This window comes from Haemaphysalis longicornis, unplaced genomic scaffold (assembly GCF_048455015.1).
Source record: "Haemaphysalis longicornis isolate Haplotype H1 unplaced genomic scaffold, Haemaphysalis longicornis Haplotype H1 scaffold_2, whole genome shotgun sequence".
NCBI classification, from domain to species: domain Eukaryota; kingdom Metazoa; phylum Arthropoda; class Arachnida; order Ixodida; family Ixodidae; genus Haemaphysalis; species Haemaphysalis longicornis.
The window spans coordinates 166,248,496-166,261,902 of NW_027526295.1; the positions used below are offsets into that span (position 1 = coordinate 166,248,496).

The following is a 13,407-nucleotide window of genomic DNA, read 5'->3' on the forward strand; positions in this document are numbered from 1 at the left end:
AGTGGGAGCTCCTACTCCGACAGAGGGATGACAAGTGCGTCGCGGAAGCCGCAGTTCCCGGATCCCGCGGTTACGCATCCGAATTTCCGACCGGAGCCTACTTCACAGCAAGCGCCCAGTGGGAACTCCCACTCCGACAGAGGGACGACGACAAGCGGGTCGCGGAAGCCGCAGTTCTCGGATCCCGCGGTTACGCATCGGAGTTTTCGACCGGAGCCTACTTCGCAGCAAGCGCCCAGTGGGAACTCCCACTCCGACAGAGGGACGATGACGAGCGAGTCGCGGAAGCCGCAGTTCCCGGATCCCGCGGTTGCGCATCCGAATTTTCGACCGGAGCCTACTACAGGCGGATTGCGAAAGCGCCATTTTCCGGATCCTGCTCTAACTCATCCGAACTTTCGACCGCAGGCTTCTTTCTAGGAAGCTTCCAGAGGGAGCTCCCCCGAGCTGCCGTCTTTGGGACGACGTCTCTGCTTACTGGCAACTATTCACTCCTTCGCTAGCATATTCAGTGGTAGCCCGTTTGGCCACCCAGCATCAGGACTCGGTGACGCAGAGACTACTAGAGGGCCATTCAGCCGCACTGCAGTCACAACTGAGAAACGTGCGTCATCTGTATATCAGGTACGTTCCGAGCTTTATAGCACTATACTAACGAACATCACCTTGTTACTAACGTAAATATAAAGATAACTGAAGTATTTTGACGCCCGCTAGGCTTCCGCTTTGGCGCCGTTACAAGTGTGTGCAGTATTCGGCTCCCAACGTGTCATAAGTAAATTTTTTGTATCCATTTCCCACCTCCCTTTTGGGGTGGGAGTACGCGAACTTGTCACTACGGCAGAGCAACGATGGGCAAAATATCAGTTAGAAAAATAAGTGGATTGGATAGCTTCCCAATTCTCGCTTTTTTTTTGAGGGGGGGGGGAGAGGGGGAGCGCACACAGCCTACTTTGAGGACTTTAAGCTGTTCAGTTTCTCTTCGGGAATAGCCTGCTTGTTTGCGGCAAGGTCGTTGGGATCCAGGGCGTTGTGTACTATTCAGTTAATGGCGCTCTTCGGTGAAGGCTCAGGAAAATGTGAAGGGTGCGGAGGAGCCCACTATCCACATGCCGCGTGTTACGCTGCGCGTGCGGGCCTCTCAGCTGTGTCGGAAAATTTTTATGAATGAGCCTTTGAAATCGGAATTGCGTGCGTCTTTAGATGTCATTACGACGCTCCATACCGCGCTGTTTGTGTGTAGCGTCTTCGTGCGGAAATAGGAAAGTTCCTGGGCGTTGTCTGTCTAACCTCACTGCAGTTAGCTAGTGGGGAAGAAGCTAGAGAATGATGAAACAGATGTTACATGTCAAGGTTTTACGGTCCGTGCAAGGCTCGTGAGGTCACCTTCGGGCCATCATCACTTGTAAGTTAATAGTTTCGGCAGGCAAACAGGCACACGGCAGTGATTGTAACTGAAGTCGGTTCCCTTTATCGCGCCAGATTGTATAGACTACTGAATAATTTATATTAAAAATACCCTTTACGTGTAACCGCGGGGCCAAAATTTCGCGCTGTAATCGAGTGTCGTTACCTCAAACTCTGCAAAACCACGGGCAGTGCCTTCCAGCTTCCCGGAAGAGCTTCGGCTCTTATTACTCCCGCTCAGGAGCGAGCAATGAAACGAAATGCCGCTCTCGCGAGTTCTCGCGAAGGACCTGTGCGCACACTGGCAGCCATCACGTAATTAATATCGCGCGTGCTCTTTACGCCGACACTTCTTCCAGCTCGGAAGGCCGCAGCCCGTTTACGACTGTCGTAAGACCTCGTTCGCACGTTCGGCGACGGTGGATATGAAATGGTGGACGAGACGACAGCGGCCGACCGAGGGCAGACGAAAGGGAAAGGGTGCTGGGGCGTTGTGCGCGCCAGTAAAGGGGTGCAGATGGGGAAGATGAGAGGAGGCGGAAGAGGAAAGAGAACGGGCTCTCGGGGCGCATCCCCTTAATTGGATGCCTCCACGGTGCGTGCGCCCGTAGTTCCGAAAGAACAGTTAACGTGTACGACAGAGAATACTCGCCGCTGATTGAAGGGAGCAAACGAGCAGAGACGAAGCTGCTCGCGGGAAACCTTTGCTAGCTTCTCTCTCTCTCTCTCTGCCTCTCTCTCTCTTTCACGCCTGGAGAATTAACTAATTCGCACACAGTTCGCGTTCCCCAGCCGATAACCGCTGATCGCACAGCGGCAGGTTCTACGGGTAATGCCGAGGGCGGCTTTACGACTGTCGCGTGCGGGCGTGCCCGATGAAAGTGAAGGTTTCCTTTTGCGGGAGGTTTACGAGGCGCCGCCCGGTGATGGCTGCGGCGGCGCCGCCTTAGTTACACCAGTCGCTGGACCTGCTCTCTCTGAGCTCGCCGATTGGAAGCCTAGCGCTTACGCGGGTGGCGCCGCCACGAACGAGCGGTTGTTCTGCACCTAGTGTTCTTTACCCGGTTCGTTGCAATTGTCGCTTCATTTGCGACGAAGCCGAACCCGCGGGCCAACAGCCCTACGAGGTGGGGGGGAGGGGGGGGAAGGGGGAGGGTCTTTATTACGCGTGGGCGTCCACGCCCTAATATTTAGTATTCGGTCGCGTCGTTGGTGTATGAAGCCTGCAAATGAAAAGCGTGTCCCACAGGAAAATGAATATGCGGGAGTTAGACGCCATCGGCATACGTCGCCGATATTTAAGGAAGACCATTGCTAGCCAACGTCGTTCTGTCGGAGTGTGAAGCCTCTCAATCAAGGTCATAAAGGGAAAGAATGCCGCGCGAGCAAGAAAACACATTGTTGGGCAACGCACAGGGTAGTCGGTATGCGGCGCTACAGGGGGACGCGTTCTAGTGAATCGGATTCCTCTGTGCGTAAACAAGCGGCGCTGAGTCCATTGAAGCGCTACCAGTCGAGCGCATCTAGATAAGTGAAACGACTTCAAATTTGTCGCGTTCGCGTGTATGCCCTCCCACGGCCGGGCTAGAGCGGCGGCGCGCGCTGTGTTGATACGCGTGCGCCGCCGCTTTAGACCGGCCGTGGCCCTCCTAATGCGGCGTAGTCGCGCCGCGAGAATTAGGAAGCTCGTAGATCAAACTTGGGTCAGCGCCAATAGTGAGGTCAGCGGTGCAACCTTCAGGGGAAAATAAATGCACGAGATCGTGCTGTTTTAAGTGCACGAAACAACTAAAGAAGTAATTAGACAAGCAGGGAGATCGCCGGTTAGTTAAACAATGACGGCAGAAATGAGCTGTCATGCGAAAGGAGCTTGTGGAACGACTTTCCTGTATTTCATGCAGATCGTAAGAACAGTTCATGCTGTCTTCGATTTTAGATTGACTATCTTTCTGACAACTGGAGTATGCTGGAGCTTGCCCGTTCCAAGAGAAGGGGCCGAAGGGAAGATTATCTTCGTCAACATTTGCCCCTATTTTCCTCTTTTGCTGCACCCACCAAGATGTACTCATTACCTGAATAACCCGTTATGCTTATTTTGGGGCAGGCTAAGGCGTCGCATGAATCGACGTTGCTCGAGTTGTAAGGGAAATGGGGTGGTATGCCGAGGTTCAAGCTCACACAGTCGAGTGCAGTAAGAGTCCGGGTGGGACTAGGAGAAATAAATTTAGCGAGTGCTTTAAATAAACTCGAGTTATGATCTAAGAGTGTCAAAACTATGTGGGAGGAGAAATTGATGGAACGCCTTGTTTTAAGTGAGCGTGAGTAAATGGAACTGCGCTGCGCTTTTTTTCATCGCTTCCTTTCCCATTGCGCTATTTTAAAAAAAATGCAGTGCGCAGTTGGATCGACTGCCCTAAAGCGCAGTAGTATTAAACGATACAGCACTTTTTGCATCTGCAATCCTCACATTGCCAAGATAATTGCGGCAACCAATATGAGTGTCGATTGCTTTGATTGATTGATTGATTGATTGATTGATTGATTGATTGATTGATTGATTGATTGTAGGGTTTAACTCGCCGACGCAAGCAGGCAATGAGGCGCGCCGTAGTGGAGGGCTCCGGAATAATTTTGACCACGTGGGGTTCTTTAACTTGCGCCGAAATCTAGTACACACGGGCGTTTTTTGCTTTTCGCCTCCATCAGAAAAGCGGCCGCCGCGGCCGGGAATCGAACCCGCGACCTCGTGCTCAGCAGCGCAGCGCCTTAGCCACTAAACCTTCGATTAAAAAAGCGAGCCTTCAGACACCACTACCATCATCATCATCATATGCAAGCAGCACTGTTCCTTCGATATTTCAAACGTTCTTTCGTTAACATCCATGAAAAAAAAATGCACAGAAATTCCGATAATTGTCGAATAATGCTAAACAATCTTCTGACCATTCGTTTCATTTTACGTGCTTTTTCATGTCCATTTACCCTATTGAAGCGACTAAATCTGACGTAAATCTACCCTATTGAAGTGCTGACGTAAGGATAAAAGGAATGGAATGAATAACGAGGGGAATTCGACGCTGCACGGCGACGACAACAGAAAAACAATAATACAGGTTTGATGATGATAGTGAAGACGGCGGCTACCAACTGTAGGCCGTAAGAACTAAATTACGTTCTGAGTGTAATGTGTTTGAGCGGCTGTACTGCGCAGGTGGAATGCGGTCGCCTTCAACCTCTCACTAACAAGAAATTATCACCCAGTTTGTCTTTATTCGTGCTTAGCATTGTTTGCCGAGTACACCCACAGCCAGGACCGTGTAGCGCCCTGCATTTCCACAATAATGCAGACTTCGCGCAAGTTCCACCTGTAATCGTTGTACTGGCGTAAGAGGAGATAATCGGTCGAACGAAATTTTCAAGACATAACGAATAACGAAAATATAACAATATAAAAAATCGCAGACTCTAAAACGCCATGCGTTTCGGCAATAATGCACATTTTACGGAAGTTACACCTGTAATCGTTATATTAGCGTAAATGGAGGTAATTGGTTAAACGAAATTTTGAAGCACTGAAAAATTGAAAATATAAAAAAATATGGAAAATGGCGAGCCGTATAACGCCCTGTATTTACACAATTGTGCAAATTTCGCGAAAATCCCAAAAGTAATCGTTATAATAGCGTAAGTGAAGATTATTGGTCGAACGAAATTCTGAAAAACTAAAAAATAAATAAAAAGTATTTAAAAAGTGCCGGAAAACGACAAACCGTGCAACGCCCTGCATTTCCGCAATAATGCACATTTCGCGAAAGTTTTAAATGTAATCGTTATAATAGCGTAAATGCAGATGATTGGTCGAACAAAATTAAAAAGAAACTGCAAATAAACCAATATAAAAATACCATATCACCGCAAACCGTACAACACCCTACATTTCCTCAAAAATGCAGATTTTGTGCAAGTTCTCCCCGCAATCGCTATATTAGCGTAGAGGTCGAACGAAATTTAAAAAAAAAATAGAAAAAGAAAAATATTTAAAAAACACAGAATTGCAAATCGTATAACGCCCTGCATTTCTACAATAATGCAGATTTCGCGAAAGTTCCACCTGTAATCGTTATAATGGCGTAAGTTGAGATAAACCGCCGAACGAAATTTTGGAATACTAAAATAATAGGAGCAATATAAAAAATTAAGGAAAAAGCGAACCGTGTAACGCCCTACATTCCCACAATAGGGCAGTTATAATAGGGTGAATGGAGATAATTGGTCGTACAGGATTTAGAAAAACAAAAAAAAAAAGAAACTGAAATTCTGCAGAAATATTTTCCTCCCTGCTAACATCGTGTTCGAGAAGGACGGCGATATTGGCTGCATACGTTGCTTATCTCCGCCGGAGAACGCAGATTGAATTGTTTTTCGACAGCGGCGCGGGCGGGCCGTCGCGGCCATCGGACGCGCAAGATTGATGGTGTGCCCTTTCGTCGCGTCTGGGAATCCTCCGGCCGGCCATCGCTAACTGCCGATCTTGGCGTCGGTGCGTGTGTGTATAGCCGGGGAGCCCGCGCCCACCGAGCACACATTGCGCGGAGTCGAACGTAACGAAATGGTCGAGATGTGGCCGATAGGTTGGCATTCGTACGTAGTTTTTCTCATTTTCGGCTGATTTTTTACGTTTTGTTTACAGAAAACAAGAAAATATCTGTCTAGTCTTGCCCACTTCTTTACTTTGTACACTGCACAAAAGTTCCCGAAAGAAGGGCGTAGCAAGGGCATAGATAGGGAGCGGGAAGTCACCATGTGGTTAGCATCGTCTGTTTGGGGGGTGACGGGAAAAAGAATACAGTAGTAGAGCACGCACGCACGCACGCACACACACACACACACACACACACACACACACACACATATATATATATATATATATATATATATATATATATATATATATATATATATATATATATAGCAGAACAGAAAGATACGGGACGAGGGACTCGGTAAAGATACATATCAAGGTTGCAGTCGTCATTGCCAGTGCTATTCGGCTTTTTTCGAAATATTTAATAGGGCCGAATGACGTCTGCTTGTCACGTTTCTTTAATACATTGATAAATAAGCGAAAATATAAGTCGAGAAAAAATCCGCCGTTTTTCCGGGAGCGGGACTCGAACCCACATCTCCGCATAACCGGTGCGGTGCGTTCGCCATTGCGCTATCCCGCAGCGGCTTCTCTCTCGACTTTAAAGCGGGGGTTTATATTTACAAGAGCTCTGAGGCCGGTCAACTAGCGCCGCCCCTCGACTACCGCGGGAGACGTAGAACGTCTTCTTTCCCAGCGGCCGCCACGTAGACCGTGGTCGGAGGTCGGGGTTAGCAATTGGCATATCCGAACTTGCTGGAGCCAGTGCCTCGTAATGCATGTAGCAGAACAGAAAGATACGGGACGAGGGACTCGGTAAAGATATATATATATATATATATATATATATATATATATATATATATATATATATATATATATATATATATATATATATATATATATATATATATATATAACGCGCTATACACAGCGTGTAGTAAAAACGCTCTATAGCCCGCAATATTTGTATTCCACCATCGAAAAAGGTAGCGTAATGTTCCATTTTTTGTCATTCAGTAACGATGACAGAATAGTCGCAACAGGTGACTGAAAGAAGTTATGCAGAAGAGCAAGACAAGATTTTTAAGGAGACGAAGAAGGAGGAAGGGGCGTAGACTCCGGGTTTTGGGAGATGGTGAGGCTTATAGAGAACAACGCGAGAGGCAGCAGCAGTAAGAGCGCAAAATTTGAGTGCATTGGGGGAACTTAAGCAGCAATATATATGTCTGCGCGTTCCTCTGTGTGTTCATGGCATGTTTTTCAGGGAGAGCTTGGCTCGGACCGTCGTCTCTTGAGCTGGGCAAATATGAAGGCGCGTTCCGAGAGAAGCGGCGAAATGCGGGGCCGCCGCGGAGGAAGTGGGGGCCCTTTTGAAAACGAATCCGCGAGCGCGCGTCACCGCATCGTATCAGTTCGCATTACGCACGTGGTGTGGCGGGGCGGCGGTTATGGATGGCGCGGGAGAAGAGTCGGCGCAGATCATATAGAGATTGATCGAGTCACCCTTTTCTCACTTTTTTTCTTGCTCCGGATTTAGTTTTACTTATATCCTATAATGCATCCTTTTTTGCTGTTTTCTCTCTTGCTGGTCGTTTGGGTTACCCGAGCTTTGCATTTAATTTCACCTTTTGAAGTTTTCGTCATCTTAGAGGCATGACTGGCTTGTTAGTTACTTAAAAAACTGTGGTTGATTTATCTGTCATAGGAATCTGTGAAACACGAAATTTAAATGTGCAGCGAAATCTGCAGCTGAGCATGATTTGCGGGTCGGTGGCTGTCTTGTGGGTGTGCTTGGCGTGCGACGTCCTGCTGGCAGGGCGCTTCGGCAAAGGTGTATTGGCGTCATTTCCATGGTGGATATGACGTCAGTGAAACCTTGGTGTATCCCGGCATAAAACACTTTCGTGTTAAAATATAATACTCGAAAACGACAAATCCTAAGTGTAACGTACTCTCTAGTACTAAAGGTTGCTTCCCCGCAAGAAGACCCTGTGTGCACGGGTGCACCCTTTACAGGCCGCTTGCTTCGTTGTGCTGGCGTCATTTCCGTGACGGATATGACGTAAGTAAAATCTTCGTGAATCATGGAATAAAACACTTTCGTTTTAAAAGAAACAAAGAATGGGACGTGAAACCTATCTGGCTCACCGTTGCTTGGCAACGTTGAGGGAAATGGAGAAGTATGGAACAGACCGTGATATGGAACAGACCGTGATGAAGAGTTACAAGTCTAAGAAAAACGTGATCGAGCTGCCGGGCCAATGTCATCGAGAAAAAGTTAACCATGACTGCCCAATCAGTGTTCTGGAATGCGAGAAAATCGAAACGGGCGGGAATAGAGCCGGGATGGTGCCAACTGCGGAGACGATTTTGTAAAACAAAAAGAAAGAAAGAAAGAAATGAAGGAAAGAAAGAAAAAAATTGTGCGTTTCCTTCACTCATCCGTGGGCAAGCAATTGCCTCTTTGTTATGCGTTCCATGTTTCTCTTGGTGTAGGGCGACTGTTTCACTAGGGTCAAGAGGCGGAGCAGGTTGGGACATTCCGCGATGGCGCTTTTTCACATGGATTTTGAAGCTGTTCTCCAAGAAACCACGCCTTCTCGGACTGTGCATAAAGCGCTGTCATTGTGGTTATCACATTGCTGTCACCTCGATCACCAATCAAAAGAGGCGAATCAGAAAATTCATTTCCCAGTGAGGTCATAGTGTTCGATATTCCGTGAATTTTGTGGGCCCTATCGAAATCGGTGAGGGAAACGGCCTATTATTACCCGCGATCGTGGTTGACCGCACGAGGACAAGTTCGCAAGTGCGATTTCTGGCTGTGGTCGCTGTGTCCGTATTGCAGGCAAAAAAAAAAAACATACAAGAAACGCGGCCGCGGGCGCGATATCTTCGCGCTCGTTTAATAGATCCAAGTGGTTAAAATCAATCATCCACTTTTTCACTTCAAACCTAAAGTTTGGCTTGATCGAAATCGCCTTGTAGTATTAGCCCCAGTGGCGCCTTGAGTTCCTCTAACTTTTCGCGTGGGGTTAAGGGCATGTATTGTTGACATTTACTATTGGTTGTTATTATTATTGTTATTAATGTTATTACAGCAAACAGCTGCAGAAAAGGCGAGGTGGAAGGAGTCAAGTAACGGATACATGGTTAGACTCTCTAGTGATCTGATAAAATGTCGGCACCCCAAGAAGCTAGACCGTTTCGGGTCGCTTTCCTCCCCTTTCCCGTTCGCCATAACCACATCGCTCGCTTTCTACACAGTGAATGTTTTTTTAAATATATTTTATAGCAATATATTTCTGCCAATGAGGGTAGAAATATATTGCCCCATGGCGAGCAAGGTGTTTGGACGGGAAAGGTGTTGAGGGCAAAATTTGGGGCGTGCTCGCAATAATGGGGAAGGATTATTGCGATACAATGCATATATTAGAGCCTGTATACTGCATACGCTCCGTAAAGGTGAGCGGGCGTGGACCTCGGCGCCCTGTCAGCGGGAAAAGCAAGCGACGCTCGAGGGAGTCTGAGCCATGAACCACGGGCTGGCACGACCACTGGCGGCTTCTCCGTGCGGCGGTTGTGGTGGCGGTTTGCGCTCGAAAGGTCGTTTTCCGCGCTGGCTGCCGATCAGGGAGAAATAAGCGCGCTTCTTTCTCCGTGCTGCCGACGTACATTTCTATTTCCGTTAGTCAGCCTCCGACCCCGGCTTTCCGGTTTTTGCGAAATGCCTGCGACTAGGTGCGTGCGTTTTCGGAGATAGGGCGCTCTTTCTCGCCTGCCGCCAGCTTTCCTGCCTCCCCGGCGCGCTCCGACAAAGTGAACTACGAGAGAAAAAAGTAAAAGAAAACGAAGAAACCGTGCGGTCTTTCGAGCCCGCGTGTCGGCATAGCTGGCGAGCGGGAAACGCTCGACGACGACGGCGGCGGCGAGTGCTTCCGTGTCACAGCCGCGAAACAGAGTTTGCAGAAAATTGCCGCGGGGGAATAGGCTTCATTAAATGACGGAGGTTTTCGGTGGCGGGAACAGAGTGAGGGAGGTTCGTTTTTCGAAAGGGGGATCAAACGGGAAGGGGACGCGTCGCTTCTTCCAAAGAGGGGATGGGCAGGAGGAGGAGGAGGATGAGGCTGGAACGAGAATGAGATAAAGAGGAGGAGGGGGAAATGGCGAGGAGAAGGGAGGAGGCGACGGCTTCTGGCGCTGCTGCGTCGCTGCTCTTGATCGGTTTGTCGCTGCGCTTTGTGTGCTGTCGGGAAGCCGGGGCCGGTTACAAATTAACCGTCCCGCTGCTTTATGAGGTGGGATCACTTTCCCTATTCTTTGTTTAGCGGCCCGGGCAGGGCGAGATCGAAGGAGCCGAGGTTTGGAGGAGCCCTGGCGTCAGCTGTTCGCTACGTGCTTGCGCCTCCGGCCTCGTCCCGCCGGCTGCCGCTATTGCACCATCCCTCGCGCGCTCTGTCGTCGCCCGCGCGTTTGCTCGGGATCTCTCCTCATCTCTGCTCCTTTTTTTGTCCTCCTAGTTTTGCTCTTCTTCCTCCCTTCCGAGGGTGCCTGATGTTGGCTGCTTCTTTACCTGAGGGCAGACGCCGTAACGAGACAGTTCTTGAGGGAGGACCAAGGTAAAAGACACGATAATCGAAAACAAAGATGTTTTGAGACAAAATGAGCCGAAAAGGACGCGCTAGCGGCGCGGGGAGGACGGAAGATATAATGAGCAGTTTGAGCTGTTCCTTTTCTTTGGAGGCAGGACGAAGCATAGCAAGAACCGACACCAGTGTTCTCTTCATCAGTTTAATGTTTTTTGTTTGGCTTGCTGCGCTCTAGTTTAGCAGCATTTGTACTCCAAAAAAAGCTTCCCCTCTCCCCCTTGCTCCCCCCCACCAACGTTTCGCGTCGCCCGTTAATTTTTGCCGGAGAGCGACTCTCGAGTTATGTCGGAGACACTTTCGCTTAATTAAGGCTGACTGGTGATCGCGCGCGTCCTTTTCTGCCGTCATACGCCCCCTCGTTCTCTTCATTTTATTCCGCTTCCCCCCAACCTTCTCTTTTTTTTTCTCGCTCTTCTCTCTTTCACGCGGCTGCACCCTTCCCTTTCCATCTCTTTTTTTCAACCCCTGTACCTGAGCCTTCTTTTTCCTCCTGTTGTCCTCTGCTCTCCGATGAGGATGGAGGTCACGTATGGGGATGGAGGGGACGTACTCCAGAAGAGGAGAAGCTCCCTCCCCCATCCTCCGCCTCTTCAGTTCGCCCTCTTTCCCCGATAACAACCGGCTTCTGTTTCCCAGGACGCTTTCTCGTCCCGCGGGCACGCTTTCCCCCTCCGCCTCCCCTCATTTATACCGGGCGCTACCACCAGTGATTACAGCGCGCTGACTGCCTTTGTTTCCCGTAATTTGTGCGCTTGTTTGCGTGGACACGACGCAGGCAGGCGATTCCGCTGTCTTCAGATTGCGTGTTTCGCTCCCCGCAGCGCCGTTCGCCGGCCAAGTGAAAGGGTGGGGGGATTCGTTAAAACCGCAACTTTCATTCAGCGCAGGTTCGGGTTAAAAGCGCTGCGTGTATTGAGTGAATCGACTCGAGGCCCGAAGGGCCTTGTTCTGGCCCGTTTTCGCTGTGCTTATATTCGCGTAAAATTGAGCCCCCGCTTTTTTTATTTCTCCCTCGCTTCTTTTTCTCCCCCCCGCTAAATACTCGTGGCGCTGCTGCAGCCTCGTCAAAGGTGATCGCGTGGAAGGCTAATGAGCCCGAATGCGCGCCCGGTAATTGGCTTGCGACGCAGTTCGGAGCGCGCTTTGCGTAACTCTGCGCTAGCCCGGCCCGTCGGTCATTATGCAGTCTTTGGTTTTGTCACCGGGGGAAGAAAAATGAGGTTTGATTCTTCTCTCGAGCTCGTGCTGCTGCGTGCCTCATGCAGGCTAATAGGCGGTGCGCGCCCTTTCACTGTTCCCGCAAAGATACGGCGAGCCTTGAGAAGGAGAGACCTTTGCTGGGATTGCCGGCGCCGCCTTGACATTTTGGGAGAATTTGTGTTGCTATTTTATGAAGGACTATAGACTTCCAATGTACTGGTATGTTTCAGTAGACTTGCGTGGCCTGGTTGTTTGAGTTTAAATTTATTTAGGGCACTAATTGGTCCGCCTGTAACCGTGGGCTATAAGGCGTGCTTCTGAGCTTCGAAATTGTTTGGTGCAGTCTCTGTCAAATTTTTCTAGGCCACGCGAGAGGTGTCTCGGCTTGTAAGAATTGGAATTAAAAGCCTAAAGTTTGACAATGACTAAATTTTTTTTATGGCAGTTAAAAGGAAAGTTGTTTTCGCTAGTTTTTCGGCATAAAAGGTTTCAGCCTCGCTCAAGGGGTAAATTTGTACTTTGAATTTTTTGTTGCGTATGCAGTTTTGTCATGGCCTAGAAAATTTTGACAACGACTGTTACTACTGAGACTTTTGAAATGAACACGTTTTGTTTTGACTGTTCCGGCGCTATTGCAGCTATTGTGTGGCCGAAGGTTAAACCAGCAATTTCTCCCTCCTTCTCTCTCTGGGAACACGCACGCACACACACTGACTTCATTTCACTGGGATTCGATTCCCAGCTGCGGCGGCCGCTTTTATGATGGAGGCGAAAAGCGAAAATGCCCGTGTGTACGAGATTTCGGCGCACGCGTTAGAGATCCCCAGGTGGTGAAAATTAATCCGGAGCCCTCCACTATGGCGCGCCTCATCGCCTGCGTTCAACAATCAATTGAGGTTCACCAGGGATGTGCGCCGTTGGCAACTCTTTTTACTTTATATATAGGAACGTATGCCAGCACAGGCCGGAAATTCCATTGCATACCAGGGTCATTTGTAGGCACTGCGGAACCGGCTATTTCAAATTCGAGGGGGACTGCAATGTAGTTCGATGCAGGCTATAATTATTGTGCGAAATTTTTTCAATGCTATTTTTAGCGTGTTCGATGGGAAAATTACCTCTAAATATCTAATGTCCGACGTAAACGTGTTCGACAGTGTACGCGCATATAACTCGAAGTCGGATAATCACGCGACAGCATTTTTTTTTTTTTTTTGGTCCGCTTTATCTTGCGTCGCAGTGTCCCCCATGAGAGAGCGACGTGCGAGAGAGAGGCAGGTGCGGGGCACTAAGACCCAGACGCAAAGTAACGGTATTCAATTGCTCCGCTAACTCGCGTACGCATTCCTTTCGGTCCGGCCACGCCGTTTGCTTTAGCGCCTTCCCCGTGCCGCGTCATTCTTTGCATCGCCGGCGTGAAGTGCGTAATGCGGTTAGCATTCCATTTCCATTTTGAGGCATGCACAGCAGTTGCGCGTACCAGTGGAGCTCATTTGCGTCGCC

The 13,407-nt window shown here is 49.1% G+C and overlaps 1 protein-coding gene across 2 annotated transcripts in view; it reads left to right on the forward strand.

The window, feature by feature from the left end:
- LOC144169442 (polycystin-1-like protein 1) overlaps positions 1-13,407 on the forward strand; it is a 433,694-nt gene that overhangs the window by 203,015 nt on the left and 217,272 nt on the right. The gene's annotated exons all lie outside the window — the stretch shown is intronic.